Source organism: Molothrus aeneus, chromosome 1 (assembly GCF_037042795.1).
Source record: "Molothrus aeneus isolate 106 chromosome 1, BPBGC_Maene_1.0, whole genome shotgun sequence".
In the NCBI taxonomy this organism is placed as follows: domain Eukaryota; kingdom Metazoa; phylum Chordata; class Aves; order Passeriformes; family Icteridae; genus Molothrus; species Molothrus aeneus.
Genome location: NC_089646.1, coordinates 135,724,926 through 135,744,834, shown reverse-complemented (window position 1 = coordinate 135,744,834; position 19,909 = coordinate 135,724,926).

Below are 19,909 nucleotides of genomic sequence, written 5' to 3'. Positions count from 1 at the left end.
GAGAGTACAGGAGAGCACCAAGGCTTGCATGGTACCTTAGCAAGGTAAGTAAAGATCACAGAAGAGAACAGAAGTCAGTGTACTGTGTCAGAGTGAACTTGACGACTTGAATTTGGGTCCTATGCTCATACATTTTTGTCTGTGCCTGCCTCTTCCCATTTACCTCATCCCACAACTGTTCTCAAACCTGGTCTCATCACAATTGAGATCTGAGCACTGCCTCTTCCTTGTCAGTCTGTTCTTATCCTAAAGGTAACACACTGAACTCTACTGCTGTATGCTACAGCCCCAATCTACCCTGCAACTTGCTTTATACTAATCCAATATAAAAAAAAATCACAACCCCTCTTGCAAATTTCTGTTCTGCTCATGTGATTGCTAATCCAAAATCCAAGAATGTTTCTGCTGTCATTTAAACCTCTGTACTGTTTGAAGTGGTTTCTGTTCTGACCTGCCGATAATGTTAGTCCTGGACTAGAAAGGAATTAACTCCTTGGCAAATGGTAGTTATGTGGTAGTACTGGAATACAGTCATACTGAGGAGGGGAGACTTGGCCTATGGAGTGTTTCTGGAAGAGTATGAATTAACTTTAGGCTACTTTTTTTTTTTTCTGTAGAAAGTTGTGTATTGCTTTTTTGACATGAAACAAAAGCACAGATACATTTATATTTAGAACTTAGTGAAGTCGTTGGGTATCATGGGTGAGTACTTCTCTTATTATGGTGTTTTGAGCAGTTCCTGAACTCCTCTGCAAAAGCAGAAAGTTGTCTCTCATAGCCCACTGAAACTACTCTGCAGAATCTCTGCAGATAGGTCTGCAGCAGGGTCAGAACTCAATTCCATCCATAACAGCATGACAGCTAGAGTGACAAACATGTTTTATGGCATCCAGTCTTGCCTCACTCTCAGTGACACATTTCCCCCTTCTATTCCCAAAAAGCATCCACCACCTCTGCCCCTCTTTGAAGGGGCTCCAATATTAATCACTTGTTTCCACCTAATTTTTGTTCATCTCACTCAAAATTTAGTTCAGATGTTATCTCTGTGATGCTTACCTTAGACTGGCTTCTTAACTCCAGATTTGTTTTCTCGTATGTCAAGTAAAAATATATTATTTTTCTGGCATCTTCTTATGCTTTTGAAGGAAATGCAGAAGGCACTGGAAAAATGTGTAATTTCATGGCATTTGGTTTCTGTTTATTAAAGTCTCTGGGTTTTCTTGTGTGATCAGGGATTGCTGTGTTCATCATCTCATCCCATAGAAGAGTCCCTGCATTGCTCAGGTACCTCCAAGAGAATGAGGAAGCTGAGGAGGGCAGGCAGGAGGCAAGGGTGTTTATTAGATAAAATCAGTGTACCTGAACAGAAGGCCTTCTTTAGAAATATCACACAGTACAGCAGTTACTTGTTTCTAAATAAAAGCTCATGTTCAAACTGAATTGATTTGTGTGATATATACCTGCCTGTCATTTTACTGAATATATATTTCAATTTAAATATTAAAATATAATCTTAATTTTCTAGTTGGTTATGTTTTATAGTTTAATATAACTGATGGTGCCCAGAATTTCAGGGTCTCCTTTGAGACCTATACAAGTTATAGGCTTTCTCTGGCTTGATGGCCAGTGTTTAAAATGCTGCACTTGAGGTTTCTCTCTGTTATGTCTATTTCTAGGAATTCTAAATTAATAATAACAGTTAATAATGACTGTTAATAACAACAACAAAAATAATATATTTTGACATTTAAATACTTTATTATTAGTACGCTCCTTCCTTTGCTGAAAATTGTGATTGATGCAATGATTTCAACAGAGACTGAGATCTTTTTCTGGTAGTATATTCATTGCAAATGGTTAATTCCTTTCAGTATATTCACAAAAAAAGTGAGGCAGAAGCAGACCTGGCTGAGGGAGAAGTACAGGAAAGACTTCTAATACTTTTGTGTTGTTGATGTTGAAGAGCACATAGATAATTTATTTTCATTCTGTTAGATGTTTGCATTTACAACTGTTTCTTAGCAGGCTCAGATCTCACACTTTGACTGCCTGCCTTATCACTCCATCACCAACTCCTTCCTGCTGAACCACTGTGCTGAACCTTGACCTGTAGAGATTAGCTCACCCTAGAGAAAGGGGAAAGGGTAATTTGGTCTCCCGGTCCTTTTGATCTAATCTTTTCTTCTCAGACTTTCAGGCGGATTACCAGAAGATGTAGTCTGCTACTATTTCAGTGACTTTTCTGTATTTTATATTTTTTCTTTCCTCCAACAGAAGAGTATGAAAATGATGCCTTCTGGAATGTGAAACAGTATTATTGGATTATAACTGATGGTATGAAACTAGAAGATAATAGCTGTTGTGGAAACTATATCGTTTGTTAAACTGATGGCAAAACTACAAGGGCAGTACTGTAGGTTCTGAACACAGTCAAAAGATGCCAGAATGACTGAGGACTTTAAATGCAACAAAATTGCTTTAAAATAATGGTGCAGATTATAAAAAGCCTTTTATTTCTTTGTTTTATGCCTAATATTGCCATCCATTCAGAAACCAGTCATTCCCTTCTGGGTACAATGGCACCTACTTTGATGTTCAGAGGTACCAGATTAAAGGATTGTAGTTACCACCAGCCGTGGCAAATACTTTGATGTAACACTTTTGTTCAAACCTGCACAAAACTGTAATAGAGTAGCACAAAAGTAAATTAATTTTAAAAAACAACAGTCTTTAATGTTTTTAATGTCTTAAATGTAATTAAAGTCTTTAAAGTTGTCTGAGACTCTCTGGATTCCAATTATATATAAGACAGAAAAATTAGACTTTGCAGTTCTGAACAACTTTTAAATAAGTATTGTGGGATTTAAAGAGAAATTATAACGAACCCTGACTGGCAGAGTAAAAGTATATGCAGTTTTCTCACTTTCCTGGAGCACCACATTTAAGATTTTCCAGATTTTATTCACCAAAAGGCTAGTTTTTTGTTTTGCTTTGGTTTTTTAATTCCTGCTGTGGTTAGAACAAAAAGACTTTCTAGAGGAGCACAGAAGACAATGGGTTGTATGGTCACATAGGATATCAGTAATAGAACCCAAGGCAAGGCCTACAGGATCCAACCGCACCCACACTCTGCACACCAGCTCTGTATTGGAACTCTGATCTCCTTTCTCTGCAGTTTCCTAAACAGTGAAAGCACAAGGTGCTCCCAAGCTTATCTGTATTACAATGCCTCTTTATCTATTCTGGATATCCTCAAAATGATGTATGATCCTCATATCAGAACATTATTCAGTGCTGTCCTAGCCCAGTACCTGCGCATACAGTTCACCTTTGCACACACTTCTGTTCAAGCTTCCTCACCTCATTACTCACCTGGTGCTGTCGGTTGAAGCTCTCTGCAGGTCTGAAAGTTACAAAGCACCAAACACATCTGTTTGGCCACTTCCCCTTTTAATCATGTGAATTGATTATCTCAGTCTGACCTCAATAAGACTCCTGCAGCTGTGAGCCACCACAGCAGATAATGGAGATTACTAACTCCCAGTTTCTCAGGTGACTTCTCATGTGTCATAAACAGACAACACAGTTTATCACATCTATTAACCTTCATTGCATTTTTTTCCCAACAGTTTAATGAAACAACAAAACGATTTTAGGAGGTGTTTGGGCCTTTAAGTATTTGCCAATTAATTACAATCTGCATGTACCATTTTGTGGTCTGAATTCAAACATCTGCTCTGTGCTCTAGATGTTTTGGAAATTGGTTATTTTTAGATTGTATTTTCATCCACTTAAGTAAAAGCAACGCCATGCTTTACATGGTTCCTAGACTTTCAGCTTTCTGTCAGGACAGACATATACACTTCCTCAGGATCAATGTGTGGGAGATGAACCTTTTGTTTAGCACACCCTTCCCTTTAATAAGGCTCTGAACCCACTGACTTAACAAAGCTGATTGTTAAGTTTCCTCTCCACAAATAAAACATTTTGCATTTTGCTTTAGCTACAGTATTGTCCAGTGACTAGATGTGAATAGCTGTTATAATAAGCCATTATTTCTGCAGAGACTATTGAAAATTTATCTTGTGCAGAACACCAGAACAGAGGGCTGCATGTGCTTTGTTTTACTGAAGCTTTTAAGTTGCTCAATGAACTGTGATCTTTAAAGAAGCCTGACTTTGATAGCTTTATGTCCTATCAGATTCTCATCAAAACCAGAGCTAGGCAAGGATCCCATTACTGTTCAAAAGCTTTGTTAATGAATTATAAGCAACACGAGACGACATGGCTGTGTTCTACCATTTTTTCCTACTCTTCAAAGCTCAGTCTTAATTCCTTCTGCCAAAGCCCATCTGCAACTCCAAAGCCTTTGGTTTGGGGAGAAAACTCTAAAAGGCTACCACAGTCTTACAATCTCTCAGGTTCACCAATAATCCTAAAAGACTCAGCCTCTGGTCCATAGTGCACTTATATTTGTACTTTGTACTTGTATTTGCAAAATTGACATTGTAGGTTTTTTTGCAAGCTAAGAAGTTCCTAATTGCAACTGGACTTTCAGTGTGCTAAATTTGCAAGAGGGCAGCAGGATGAATTGGATTCTAGACCTGCCTTGCTGAATGACTAGACTTCAATGGCCTTTGATTAATTTATCTATAAAGGGCTATAAAAGTTGGAAAATAGCACCATGAATTACCAGAATGGGTGTGTACGTGTGTGTGAAGGGGAGGGGGAAGGATATAAAATGCTTTAGAGCATATTTAAACTGCACAACTGCTTAAGTTGTCACTTAAGCAAAAAACCAAAACTGGTGTGTCTGAGAATAAGAAAAAGACCGTTAAAAAAATCCAGAACAACAACAATCCCATAAAACAACATAAACCCAAACCAACAACAATCCCACAAAAATATGTTCCTTTTGGTCTTATGTGGGTCTCTAGGGCACAGAAAGAAACTTGGAAAGATCATGACAATGACCTCACAGAGTTCACTGACAAGAATCTATGACTTTGTGAAACGGGCTGCTTTCCACTGGTGAAAATCTGCTATTTTGATTTATCATCATATAAAGACTCCATCCTATTCAAATACAGTAATTATCAAAAGTACAGTTCTAAGATGAAGTTCCATAGTGTCTAGCAGGATAGCAGAGGATCCAGGTGTGGCTTTTCTCTCTTTATGACTGCCGATGGAAGGAACAAACCAGATGCTGGGACAATTATTCTCTAATGTTCAACAAAAGGGAAATTAGCCACATCCAGCCACAATCAACACATTTTATTTGTCATTTCAGAAGACGACTTTGCACTTTTGTCTGTTTGGACTTTGCACTCTTTGTTGATCTTAATTTTCAGAGGCCTTCCAACAGATTCCCTCCAAGAAGTCTTTTCTCAAAAAGCTACAAAGAAGTGCTGAAAGAGCAGTCCAAAAATACTGAGCCCAGAAAGTCCTTTCTAGAATAATCTAGCATAGAATCTTTCTAGCAGTCTCTTCCTTGTCAAATTCTGTTGCAAATTTCACTATACTATAGAGTTTCAATAGATTGAGTTATCAATAATGTACCCATTCCTTGCTCTAACACTCTCTTCAACAAGTTGAAATTATTTTTGATGTATTTATTAAAGAAAATTGTCTCCATTGCAAAAAGTCCAGCCTCAGTGAGAAAGAAATACACAAGTGTTAGCCAGAAACACACAGTGTTAATGAAGATTTGAGAGTGTGTGATGAAGAGTGAAAATTTAGTGAGAATAAGGGTTTAGGTTAAAACACAAACCCAAAGGCAGATGTCAAACTCACTAGGACAAAAATAACTAGTTTGACTACATTATTGCAAGGGCAGGTCACCTTCTAATCTCTCTATCACTTGGCTAAGCTGTGTGGCTTTCTCTCTAATAGAATATTAATCTGGTTAAGTTGTAATTGGCAAAAGCAGTTGTCACTTAAATGACAGAAACCAGAGATAATTCTCAAAAGGTTTGCATGTGGTATTCTATAATTACAGTTCTAAGTGAACTTGCACAGCTCTCCTTTATGGTGGCTGTAGCTATTACTCAAAAAGGTTTTAAAAAAACACTAGCAGACAAGACATGCACACCATCAATCATATTCATACTCATAGGTGCAGCCTGAAGGTCTCTTGGATCATCAGGCTTGTTTTTTAAATCCATATCTAAAGAGCTTGTAACTTTTTGGCTGCCCTAGCAGCTGATCTAGCTGAGGCTGTGCTTTATTCCCATGTTCTCCAGTCTGCCTCATGGTGAAATCAGCAGCATTGCCCAGCCAAACCTGAGGAGTGCTGGATACCAAATGTATGCTCAGATAATTTTCTAAACTGCAAGAGTCCAGCACAGGTGCCCTGCCTCTTTTTTTTTAAATTTATTTTTTCTAGTGAAAGCATACTAAATGCTCTCTTAGCAATGATGAGTGTTTTGGCTTAAATTAATTATTCATTAGTCTCTGGTACTTAATAGATAGTATTTAATATGCATTTATATTATTTATTCCTTGCCTTCTCACTACATTGTGTCAACAGTGACCCAGGAGAGTGCTGGAGACATTCGCTTTAGCAGCACAGGTCTTACACCTACATAATATATATAAAAATATCTATTTATATATCTATATAAATACATAAATATACATATATATGTAACCTACATTATTTGCATGGTGCCCATAAAATTAACTGCCTGAAAAATTGAAATATTTTATGTAATCACTAAAGTTCAGTTTAAATCAGTTCAATCAAAACACAATTTCTCTGGAAGAAGTGAAATATCAGTACAAAATCTGAAGCCTTTGAAGAAATTTGTCAGCTTCTTCCAGGCCTTGTGTCCAGTAAAAATTGATTTTGTTACTTTGAATGTTAATATTCACTGCTAGCCTTAGAAAATTAAAGTTCAGATTTCTTACCATGCTTCAGATATATTCCTACAGACACACTCTTCAATATTGCAGCCCAGAAGGTACTGAACAGCATTTTTTCCTGCTTTTTGTATATTCATGTATCTAGATAGAAGAGAGATAAAAACAGTGGTGAAAACCTACTGTATGTCCATAGCTCAAATCCTACTGATAATTTTTCGTTTTTGTTGTATTTCAAAAGTTGTAATTCAAAAGTAGCTACAGTGCATTGCCAGGTTTCTTCTACTTAAAAAAAAAAAAAAGGCAAGAAGCATAGGAAGGAAGATAGGAAAGGAGGAAGTAAGGACTGTACAGTGGATCAGAATAGAATAAGTTCTTTCGGTCTTCCTATTGGCAAGTAATTGCAGATGACTAGGAATATTTCCACAAAAGAAAATTTAAAATTCTCCCATATCAGGTATCAGATACTTTCCTCAAATATTTTCATTAACTTATGGGTGATGGATTTTAATAATGGAGAAACAGATTATAAACTCTTTTGGCACATGCCAAAGAAGATATTTGAATACACTACCTCAAAGAATGCACTAGTGTGTGCAGTGAGTGACACAGTTCTTGTTCCAAAGTCCATGGCTTAGGCTCACATATGCTGAAGAGTGTGGTAAGAGCAGAACAAACAAAATTCCCATAAAAGTTTATTACATACCTTGTTTTGGCTACAGTGAACTTTGGTAAAGGGTGACAGTAATAACTTGTTCCTTGGATCATGCTTTACTTTCACCTTACCTCATTTGCTCACCTCACTCTTTCCTCCTCCTTCTCTGGAAATGCTCCAATAAGTGTAATGAAAGGTGTTCAGCACTTTTAAAAATTATCTAGTGTGAGGATGGAAAGAATTAACTCAAGATATTCCCTCAGCTATGGAGAGAGAAAAGCTGGAACAGACATAGGAGAAAGTTCTGGCAAATACAAAGCATTCATACAATGCTACAAATTAGCACGATGGATTTTGGAGGGAGCTGACACAGTGCAGCTCTGCAGTGGGAGCAGGAAGGGCTGAGCAGCAGCTGGGGGCTAGTCCTGACAGATAAACTTCTGGAAAACATTTTTACTTCTCATATTAAAGTGCAAAAGGCATCCTAATACAGAGATCTCCACTCTGCTGCCCTGTAGTTGTTTCCAAAGTCTCTTTCAGCAGGAAGCACTACAGCTAAATCTGCAGAAAACACAGACATATCTTATCTTGTACTTATTGTTCCTAAGAACAAGTCAAAATCCCACAAAACCTGAGATCCACACCAACATTCTTCATTGAGAGAACTGAATTTAACCTACATTTTCTCAAGGTTTAAGGGGGGTTGATGGTGCTTGAATCTAGTAGTTAGAACTTGCAGAGAGGTGCAAACTAGGACGCAGCTTAAAGGGGCAGATAATTACTATTTCTTTGATATATTAAATTTGACCATTTCTACAGAACCAAATTTTCTGCTATTTCACACAGCTTTACAGCTTTAACTGAAATTATGTGTGTAAAAAACATTTCTCAAGAAAGTTTTTTCTCAACGCTCTTTAAAAACTTGTGGCAACACAGTAAACCCTCAAGAATAAAAGGTATAATGTTAATTAAGACTGGCATGCTAAGAATAATGATAACATTTTCATTAGTAGCTCTGTTATGCTACTAAAAGACAACAGATTGTTGTGACTACAACAGCGAAGCATGACTTGAAGGGAAATATCTTTCTTTTAGGCAACCAATGTAATTGGGAGAATAAAAACCCAACCAACCAAACAAATATACTTCAGAACAAAACTGCAACATACAGTTTAGCCCAGGCTGAAAAAAAATCCCTGTACTGAATTTTACTGGGTTAGGTTATGTTAATGATCTAGACAATCTGAAAGAGAAAATATTGAAATCTGTAGAGAACAATGGAGTTCAAGAGAAGATCTAAGAGGAAAAAGAGGAAAAAATAATGATCTCCAGAGGAACCTTGAAGTGTGGTGGACAGGCTGGAAATGAGGTTGCTAACATTTACCATTGGAGCAATAACCTTCCTCTGGGATTTTAAATTTGATCAGAATCATGATTTTTTTTTCTTCCTAGATTAATCTATGGAAGTTGCCTGTCTCCTACCAGGACAAGAAGCACTTCAGATATGCTGTTTCCTCTATGAAAAATGCAAGATTTATGTCACACTGCTTTTAATGCACTAGTTGTCTCAACTTTTCCTACTGGAGTAAAGGCTCATCAAATGAAATCAAATTCACTGATAAATGCTCTGTTTGTTAAAAAAATACTGAAATGAGTCAAATATCCAACGAACATGAAGCTGTGTGATCCTGGGGATTGATATATCAATGCAAATGGTTTACTGTGTTGCATCTGGATGGTTATTTCATGGTATCTCAGTGATATGATGTCCCTGTCTACATGATACTCACTGTGGGGTAAATACTGGCACAGAATTCACAGTGAGTACCCAACTGAGCTGTTTAGAACTGAGTCCAGGCTTGGCAGCACCAGGCTGAAATGACCACAGTTGCCTTACCCTGACATTGCAATAAAACCTGCGAAACATTGCCTTGCTTAGTACACATTTGGGTGGAGAACTTTTTTCCCCCTCTTAAAGTAATGTTAACAAAGAAAATGATTTCCAAAGTAGCTTGTGAGAGACAGTCCTCAGTGACCCTGTGGCAAAATAATGGGAGCCATATTTAGCTGCTGGTTCTTGAGTCACAGGGAAATCACGGCAGAAGTGTGACAGAGATAACAATCTGGCTGTGTAGGGAAGCATGGAGTGGTACCTCTCTCAATAGTTTTGCAAGTTCCATTCAGGAAATAACTACTCTCTGAGATGAAACACCACCACTGGTTGAACTAAAAAGTCGGTTTCCCAACAGAGTGCCGGATATTCTATACAAAGATATCCTGGGGAAGCAGGATGAGCCTGAAAGAAACAGACTAAACCTTTAAGTCTATTTGACTTCACCTTGGAGTTATCCTTTACAAAATATTGCAGCTCAGAGAATGTTTCTAATGTGCTCATGGGAATAACCAGTTCTCTACAGCATAGTATTCAGGGAATGATCTAATTAACCTGAATATAATAGAGAATACTTCCAGTGTAACAGAAAGGATTTAGGAACCAATGCTACTTCAATGCTACTACCATCACTTCACAAGGAGTATATTTTTAACAGGTATTTAAACGTGCATACATAAATAGAACACATCTAGATCCAAGCGACACACTTTCAGCAACTGAATAATCTGCAAACATGGTATTCCTGACATCCTAAAAATAAAAACTGACATTCAACATTCCCTCCTTTTTTTTCCCCCCCAGGAGTTTGTCATAGACTCAACATCTCCACACACTGGTAATTACAACTAGGAACGCAATGTACCTTTCTCTCCCTTTCTTTTTCCTTTGTTTTTCCCCTAAACTGTTTTCAAATAGCTAATAACATGTCACGATTATTCTTTTCATTACATAAATACTTGCTCTGCTATCCCATATTTTAAAGTGATTTTCTAGATGAGTGCCTTGGTAACAAATCAACATCAGCAGGTTTTCTTTATGGAATCACTGTCATAGATAAAATACAATAAATCTGGTGGGGTTTAAATAATGATACACTTTTGTCAATGAAAGCAGATTAAGTGGATATTTTATTGTGTTTTGGGGGACTTTTTTCAGCTTTCATTTGAGTAGAAATTTTTCCATGAGAAAAAACTGTCCTGAAATAAAGCTATTGTATTCTTTCCTGGCCTCAGTCCACTGTCATGGTGTCAATTTGAAGGTAAAGTACAGAAGAATTTTCTTCTAAAACTCCTGTTTGTCAATAACTTTTATAATTATGTTAACTCTTGTTTTCTATAAGAAATGTGGGGTTTTTTTCTGATGTGATGTCTGCTCTGAGAAGCATCCAAATAAAGTGGCTGAAAAGTGCCATCTGCTGCCTCCAGAGGAAATAACTGAACCTGAGCAAATATACCATGACTGGAAGAGTGGAAGAAGTCCTGGCATCTTCCTTTTCAGGCCACTACAGGAAAGACTAGGATCTTGGGGAAAGAAAATAACATTTTCTCCCTTAATTGTTTGAATCATGGAGTCATTTAGGTTGGAAAATACCTGCAAGATCATTAAGTCCAACCTTTGTCTAAAAGCTGCCATGCCAACCAAAACATAGCACTAACTGCCACGTCCAGTAATTTCTTGAACATTTCCAGGGATAGTGACTCAGTCACTTCCCTGGGAAGCCTGTTCCAATTCTTGACAACACTTTGCATGAAGAAATTCTTCCTGATGTCCAGTCTGAACCTCCCCTGGTGCAGCCTGCATGCCCTGTTGTCCCATTGCTATTTATGTGGGAGAAGAGGCTGAACCTTGCCTGGCTACCACTGCCTTTCAGGTACTTGTAGAGAATGATAAGGTCCCCCTGAAACTCTTCTTATTCTGAGCTAAACATCCCCAATTCCCTCAGCAACTCCTCCTATAGCTTGTGCTCCAGACCTTCACCAACTCTGTTGCCCTTCTCTGGACATGCTCCAGCCCCTCAGTGTCATTCCTAAAGTGAGGGGCCTAGAATTGAGCACAGGATTCAAGGTAAAGCCTCATCAGTCTCGAGTACAGGGGGACAATCACTGTCTTGGTCCTGCTGATCACACTCTTTTGGACGCAGGCCAGGATGCCATTGGCCTTCTTGTCCACCTGGGCTCACTCCTGGCTCATGTTCAACCACTGTTGACCAGCACCTCCCACCTACTTTTCTGCTGGGTCATTTTCCAGCCATTCTGCCCCAGCCTGTGGCACTGCCTGGGGTTGTTGTGACCAGAGTGCAGGACCTGACACTTGGCCTTATTGAATCTCACACAGCTGGCCTTGGACCATCGATCCAGCCAGCCCAGACCCCTCTGCAGAGACTTCCTGCCCTCCAGCAGATCAACACTCCCACCCAACTTGGTGTCATCTGCCAGCTTACTGAGGGTGCACTTCATTGCCTCATCCACATCATTGATAGAGACATTAAATGTGACCAGTCTCAATGCCAAGCCCTGCCTTTGTAGAAGCAGTAAGATATTTTGCCTTTGGAGAAATGCACTTCAGCAGCACTGACCTTTTTTGTCATCTGGTACATCATGCCTATGGCTTGAAAGCAATTAATGGATATATTTTGCTCAATTTTGTATGTGCATACATACCTAGATCATCCACTAGGCTTCTCTTTTGGCCTTGGCATACTGGAAATATTAATAATTTCATATGCACTTCCTTAGTATGGTTCAATTTAAATCAGTTGTCAAACATTAAAATTATGGATATAAAGCTGGTTTCTACACTTGTTTCCTTATTCTTTTTGCTCTCATACCCCTTACCTCTAATGACTTCCAGACCCCATTTCTACGCAGCAGACAAAAAAACCCCAAAACCTTAACTTGTATCCCCTTGAACTCCAGAGGAGTTATCCTGGTATGGCTGTCCCAGTTCCTTCAGGGAGTAGCTCTATCTGCAATTGGTTTTGTTCTTCTATTTCTGCAACTGTACTGACATCCTAAATCTGTCTAAAAATACTCTTCGTCTTAATCCAGGATGAACTGGTATCTCCTAAAATAGAAGATGTATTGCCTGCAGATTTTAGGAAGACTAGCTATCAGTGCACTAAACCACTGCATTTACATTCCCAGCTTCTGGAAATCTGGTCTTTCCAATTCCTAAGGATGAAAATGAGAAGAGAGGGATGCAAAAGTAGAAAGAGAAGAAATGTTTCTGGGTGCAGCATTGCTGCAGGAGCTAATGAATGAACTTTAGGACTCCAAATTAGACATGAAAGTGTCGAAACAGACTTAAAACAACAAGAACAAATGTCCTTGTGCTTTGTCAAAGATTTATTTTTAGTGGCTTTAAACATATATATAACATACAATTTATTGTCAGAAAATAATTGACATATTGTCTATTATTATTATTATTATTATTATTATTATTATTATTATTATTATTATTAGCCAATTGTCAGATATAATTGACATTAGCTGCTAAAAGGAATGTATTTATTTATTATGGGACATAAAGAGTTGGAAAGGACTGACTGGATGGAACAAAGTAATAGGATTTTTTTATTTTCTCATATGCAGAGAAAAATCAGCTGCTGCCTAGATCTTGCTCCAAAATTTGGTGAAATTCAAAAGTAATGGATTACTTTTCTTATGGGAGCATATGTATACTCAGTTAGAAGGAGCATGGGAGGGCCCACATGATAAAACTTTGAAGTCTTGAATACATTGGGCAGGCAGTTCCAAAAAAATACATCTTTTTCTCATTTTACCCCACCATATTATATTTTACATAATTCTCACACTGCATACTTTCTTGAAAATGGGCCAGACACAGAAACTAAAATAATGGTGTTCTCCAAATTACATCTGTTATCTTTGGGCATCCTAGCTGAATTCAATCAAGACTTCACATCCTGTTAAAAATGCTGCTTATTCTTGAGGCACCACTGTCAGACAGTTCAGCTTTTATTTCCCACAGTGTTTGAAGTGAGCTTGATATGCCTCATTTTGGAAGCAGACCCTCGGTCATTTACTGTCTTTTAGCTGAGTTTCAGTATTTGCTCACTGAAGGGGCTGGAGATTCCAACTGAGGATACAATACTTTAAGGCATTTTGTCTAGTTTAACTTGTAGTCACACTTTCAGCTAAATGGAACAGCGCATACAATAGATAAACCCCGTGAGAATGGTCTGAAGTTTAGGTGACGGCTACAACAAATTAAAGAATTACAGCATTATCTATCTGATACCCACTGCTGAAGGAGATCTTACAGTCCAGAAAATTCAGTCTGTGTCCTCTTTAGAAGCTGAACTGTGTTGATTTCACTGCCATTCCCCCCATGTTTTTTAATATTTTTATGTACTCAACATTTAACTCAATAGCCTAGCTTAAAAAGTAAATTTAATGTGATTAAAGTTTACAACAGAGTGTAAAGGAAAAAATTATTTTTAAGTATATAGTTTAGTCTGAAAGCAAGTTGAAGACTTTTTTTCCTTTTCTCAAGGAACTAAACCAATAATGATTTAAACTGACAGATTATTTGCTTTGTGGCAAAAGACATTTTTAATTGATAGAAGTCGCTGAAGTCACAGCATCAATTTCAAATCTCAATGAAGTGTAAATCCATTTTTGTCTCTTATCTGCAGGATATTTATTACAGCTGTAAAACACTTTGTAATATATATATTACAAAATATATCCATTAATTGCTTTCAAGCCATAGGCATGATGTACCAGATGACAAAAAAGGTCAGTGCTGCTGAACTTTGTAGCTCTCAACACGTGAAGAACTTTTTCCTAATACCTAATAAGTCAAATCACTTATCTCTACAATCTCTTGCATAAAAGTTCCTAGCATGTTGATGGATATAGGAAATTGTTCATTACACTATTTGTGGGCACCAAAAAAGCAATTATTTTGTCAAAATTCATAAATGGACTACAAATGAAACTAAAAAGCAGATAGTTATATAAAAAAGGCATTTGGAAGTACACTTTAATATTATTATTATGTTTATAATTATTATTATTATTATTATACCATTTCAGAGTTTGGATTTGAGAATGAAATCACTCCACATGCTGATTGGGAAATACTTGGAAAGAAGTTAATGAAATATGAATTTCATTCATATGAAAGAAGTTGAATATGAAAGAAGTTGAATATGAAAGAAGTTAATGAAGAAGAATTAGAGGTTGTTTTGTTTCTTTTAATTCTTTTTTTTGCAGATACCTTTCCTCACTGTTAAAGGAAAGAATACTCACTGCACTTTCTGCAGTGCCACGGTGGGTTGTTCTGGAATCACACAACTCTAGGGCTGGGAACAACTGTGTCACAGCAGACGAACAAAAATATTTTATTAGATCTTGGAGAACAGTGTACTTAATGACACTATACTCCTGTTAGTTTCCAAGCCTAGCTTGTGCAAGCCCAAATTAATCTTTGAAAAGCTACATACTCCCTTTATTCAAAGAGACAAAAATATCTGGCCTATTTTGCGATATGCCTTCAAACACTGTAGGCCAACAAAGTTACAAATAACATAGCCCATAGTATTGAAAACTCAGGACAATTGCAAATAAGCATTTCTAAAAACATGTCACTAGTAGGTGAGCTAATGCCACTGTCATTCCCTTCCCATGGTTAAAAACATACCACCCTTTGTCAGGCTTTTTCTCCCAGTATCTCAAAGGTTTTACTGCTGCTTGAATCCTACAGCCTTTTGGAAGGATAGGGACGTAACTTTCTTCTCCTGGCTTCAGGTAAAGATACATGCTTCTCGTCTGTGTGTCCAACTTCTTGAGTAAAAAGATGGCATTAAATTAAAAAAAAAATACTCATGCTTCACAAAAAACCAAAAAGACCAACCCAACAATATTCCCCATATAATACAGAATCCCATTGCTTTTCAACTGCTAAAAAAAAATCGAGAAATAAAAACCAAATTAAAGTCCCTCGGCATTTTTTAAAAGCCAAAAAGAAACTATTTTTTAAAAGTTATTCCTCGGCATTTTTTAAAAGCCAAAAAGAAACTATTATACCTGAAAACTAGATTTCAAAGTCAGAGACTTATCTGGCCAAAGACTGCTCATTTTTAACACCCACACATTTTATTAAAGCAATTCTTTAGGACAGTATGAGTGACAGTCATGCTCAAAGACACAAAGATTTTAGATATTCCTGCTTTCTGCCACACACACTATTGAGGTACACAACTAAGAATAATCTTTTTGCATAATTCTTCCATCTGTATTCTCATGTAAAAATAACAGGTAAAAAATTAGGTAAAAAACATGGTAAGTGAAGAAAGAGAACATCAATGATTTGTAAAAATTGGTATGAAATTACTGTATAAATGAATGAGATGTTCTTCCAACAACTCTGATGAAAAAAGAATAAAATTATCTTTGTATTTTTGAAAAGCTGCTGAATGGTTTTGCACCACATGTTCTGTGAGTATAAAAAAAATATCTCTCCCAAAATCTTCTAACATGTAACACTCTACCCCCAGAGAAATATGCTTCAGCTTTCCAAAAAATATAAGTCCTGAATTGAAATGTCACATTGAAAAGTTACTGAGGATTATTTTGAACATCCCAGCATACAAAGCAACAGAGCCTTTATTAAGTCCATATTCAATATAAAACAAAACCCGTTGGAAACATATTTCAGTGGTCACACTAAAAACTACAGCTCTGTCTCCTGAGAAGGCAGGAACATAAATAACAAAGCTTTCAAGAATTTGGGTCTCATTGGGTCTCATGGTCCCAAGACTGGAAGAGCAATAGGACTGCTTAGGGGCCCACCCTGGAACTCTGGTGGTCAAATGGGTTGTGCAGCATCATGGTGAGAGCAAGAAGGAGCTGCTAACCCAAACACAGACTCTGTTTCTGTGGCTGAAGGAGGTACACAATCCTGAGAGGTTCAGCAATAGCACACTGACAGCAGCAAAGCCTCAGGTAGTTTTGGGCGTCTCCTAGGAGGAAAGGACCAAGAATAGAAGATGAAGAGAATGGTAGGGAAAAAATAGCAGTAGAAAAAAAGACACTTCTGGAAGAAAAACCAAATCAAATCTAGCAATGTGATTAGTCCTATCTTTTCCTATCCATGCCTGAATCTTACACCTCACATTTTCATCCCTAATTTTCTTTTATGGACACACATATCATGTTGATTATATCCCATGGCAGATGATGCACCACAATCCAGTTTCTAACCAGCTTCAGCCATGAGTTGCTGCTTCTCTGTGGGCTTTGGTGGTGCGTCACTGTAACCTTGGCTACAGGGCAGCTATTGATTCAAAATACAAATACAGTGTGAGAGAATTTCACAGCACAACAGGGCTATTGTGGCTGGCCTGAACAGCCCCTGTTTCAGCAGCAAATGGAGAATCCAAGTTTCTAAGCACCTTGTTAGATGTTTTACATCTAACATGCTACATTTAGCACTCTGATTTCTTCTTGTACTTGTTCAGGAACTCATGACTGAGATATAAAAATCAGAATGCACATGCAGCATATTATGACATTAATAGGGCACAAGCATAGAACTAGAAAAGTGTGCCATCAGAATGAAGTCTTTTTTACAGTGATGAAGAAAATGAATGATATAAAAATCACAAGACCAACAAACAACAAAACAGAAAGAAAACAAAAAGAAAACAAAAAAAAATTGTCACCACTGCAGTTGTTGCCCAACATGGACAGAACTCCTTAGCACCATATTCTGCAACTTGACTCATCCCACCCACTGCCATCATGAATGATACTCAAGAATTGTTTCTCCAAGACTTTTATGACTTCATTTTGCCTTCATTGTGATAAAAGCTCACACTGTGACTGAGATGGTGTGCTACTGATTAAAGACAGAGCTCTGAGTTAAAAATGTTGTTCAGCTGAATTATTTCCTTTGAACAAAATAGTATCTGGACAAAAGCCATTCTGCAGAATTCCCATGATTATTAAATTGTTATTAAATACTGTAATTTAGCTATTTTTCTACCATTTTTCACTACCATTCAAAGCAAAAGCATTCTACCTAAGTTTGAAATATGAGCAAAAATTTAGAGCAGCAGAGTCATGCTCATGGGAGCCTGTGTCTTCCCCTGCCTGCAATCCCATCCAGGCAGGAGCAGCTTTCCCCTGTGAGGTCCCCCCAGGTCCTCTCAGTCTGGCTCCTTACAAGCAGACTCAGGCTGGCTGCCTTTCCTGCAGTCACCTGGGGAAGTGACAGCAGTGACAACAGAAGTGGTGCAGCATCCAGGGGGATTTGTGCAATAAATAGAGCAATAAGCAATAGAGTCACAGAATGGTTTGGGTTGGAAGGGGCCTTAGAGATCACCTGGTTCCACCCCCCACACACCATGGCAGGTAAATTTCTCTAAGCCACATCCAGCCTTGTCTTGAACGCTTGCAGGGCTGGATCAACAAGACTTGGTATTCTAGGGAATTGAATTTTCATTAATTTTCCATTCATGATGTAGCACTCATGATTTGGGCATAATTTTTCAATAAAGTGTACAGAAGAAAGGATAGTAACTCATAGTATATCAAAACAATCACCATATTATATTTAAAAAAATCATACTTTTCCTTTCACTTGATGCTCCATATTCTTTCCTCCCAAAATGTTAAAACCTGATATGATCTCCTTTCAACTTTCTGTGACTTCCTCCAAAATTCTGAGGGGATCCTGTCCTTAATAAGTGTACATTTTAAAATATTCCAGCAAATTATTCCCTTTCTAAAAATTTAATTTCTTCTGGTGAGGGGCTATACTATTACCTATGAATGAGACGTGTTAATGTATGCTATTTTGAAATTTTAAGTATGACATATTGGACATTCTTGTGATAGTTAAATAATGTGCTTTCTTTCTCTGTTGAATAAATGGGAACACAGACTACAATTCTTTTTCACATTATAAGGACTCCATATTATGAGTGTAAAATAATTCTCACAGGAAGCAATGCATGTTTAATTTGCTATTTTATTAAATACATTGCAATTAGTGGAAATTACACATTAAAATATTAGTACTACATGCTAAAACTTCAATGACTTGCTCACCTTTTCAATTTTTTTTAATGCAGTGAAACATAAAACCATAAGATAAACTTATATCCCCACATCTTCCCATCTTACTGAATCCCTTCTATGCAATCCTTTGCTTAACAGTGTGAAGTCAGAACTGGAAGATGTATACTTATTGAATAAAATTTGTTTGTAGCAGATGTATTAGCAAGCCATGGAATGTATTTTATTTAAATGCATAAAATTTCCAATAGCTAAAAAAGAGAAGTGGCACTGAACACTACACAATTTCATATTAACCACAAGTATCTGGTCAGATTTGTGTAGGAGGGGAGGTTCAGGCAAATTCTCAGTCTTTTTCTTCCTGCCTCATATATTTTGTGCTTCAGATTCAATAAATAAATTTGGGTTTAAAGTACTCCTCAGGATCTTCATGCTGTCCTTCCTACAGCAGCAAATCTTGGTGCTAGCTTTGTACCATGAATATGATCAGAGTTTCTAGTCCAGAAAGAGGAGACAACCAAATTTACCCAAGAATCCAGAATTACTAATATCAAATAAAACCACTGGTCCAAACCCCAAAAATGCTTTGGAAATCCTTAGTCATTTTGCATCTCAACAGAAGAAATTTAAATGAATTTAGGCTTACGAAATACTCTTTGACTGCTCACTCATACCCTTGTCAGTTCTGTCAATTAATCCAGTTACTCAAATTTGAACAATAAATGTTCAGACATTGTAGGTGAGGTTTGAAAATACTTTCAGCAGTAGCCTTATTTTATTTCACTTTTAATTCATGTTTAGTTGATTTGTTTCACCGTGAAAAATCAAATGCCGAACAGGTATGAACATATTGTATTCTAAAAGGAAATAAAATAATTACTAAATAACAAGTAATGAATAAATCAATAAAAAAATTATGAACACACTGAAAATCCTTATGGTAAAAATATATTTCTATAGCGAAATAATGTTTCCTATCAAGGAAAGGCCTCAGAGAAGGTCTTCAACGCTTATGCAAATTTAACCACAAGGTATTTTCTGAAGAAAATCTGGAAGTTGCAGTAATGTTTCCAGAGTGGAAAACTATAGCCTGCTATGTTCAGAGAAGTATGGGAAATAATCAGGAGGAAGAAACTGGGCCTGGGATTATGCCAAGTTATTTTGTTGCAGTAATATCAGTATGCCCTAAAGCCTGTTCTGTGAATGAAGGGCTTTTATCACAGTTAATGTAAACATGATGTAGGAGGCGAAAGAATTTTGATAAAATTGCTTTTATCAAAAGGATTTGGATATGAATTTTGATTTTCATGTACATTTGGGAACTGAATGTGTCCAGGTGCAACCTGCAGTCATTCTGCACATCTGTGCCCTCTGCTTTGAGGCATAAATTGTACCATTGAACCCAATAACTAAATCTAGTGCTTACACTGGGGGCCTTGTTCTAATGAA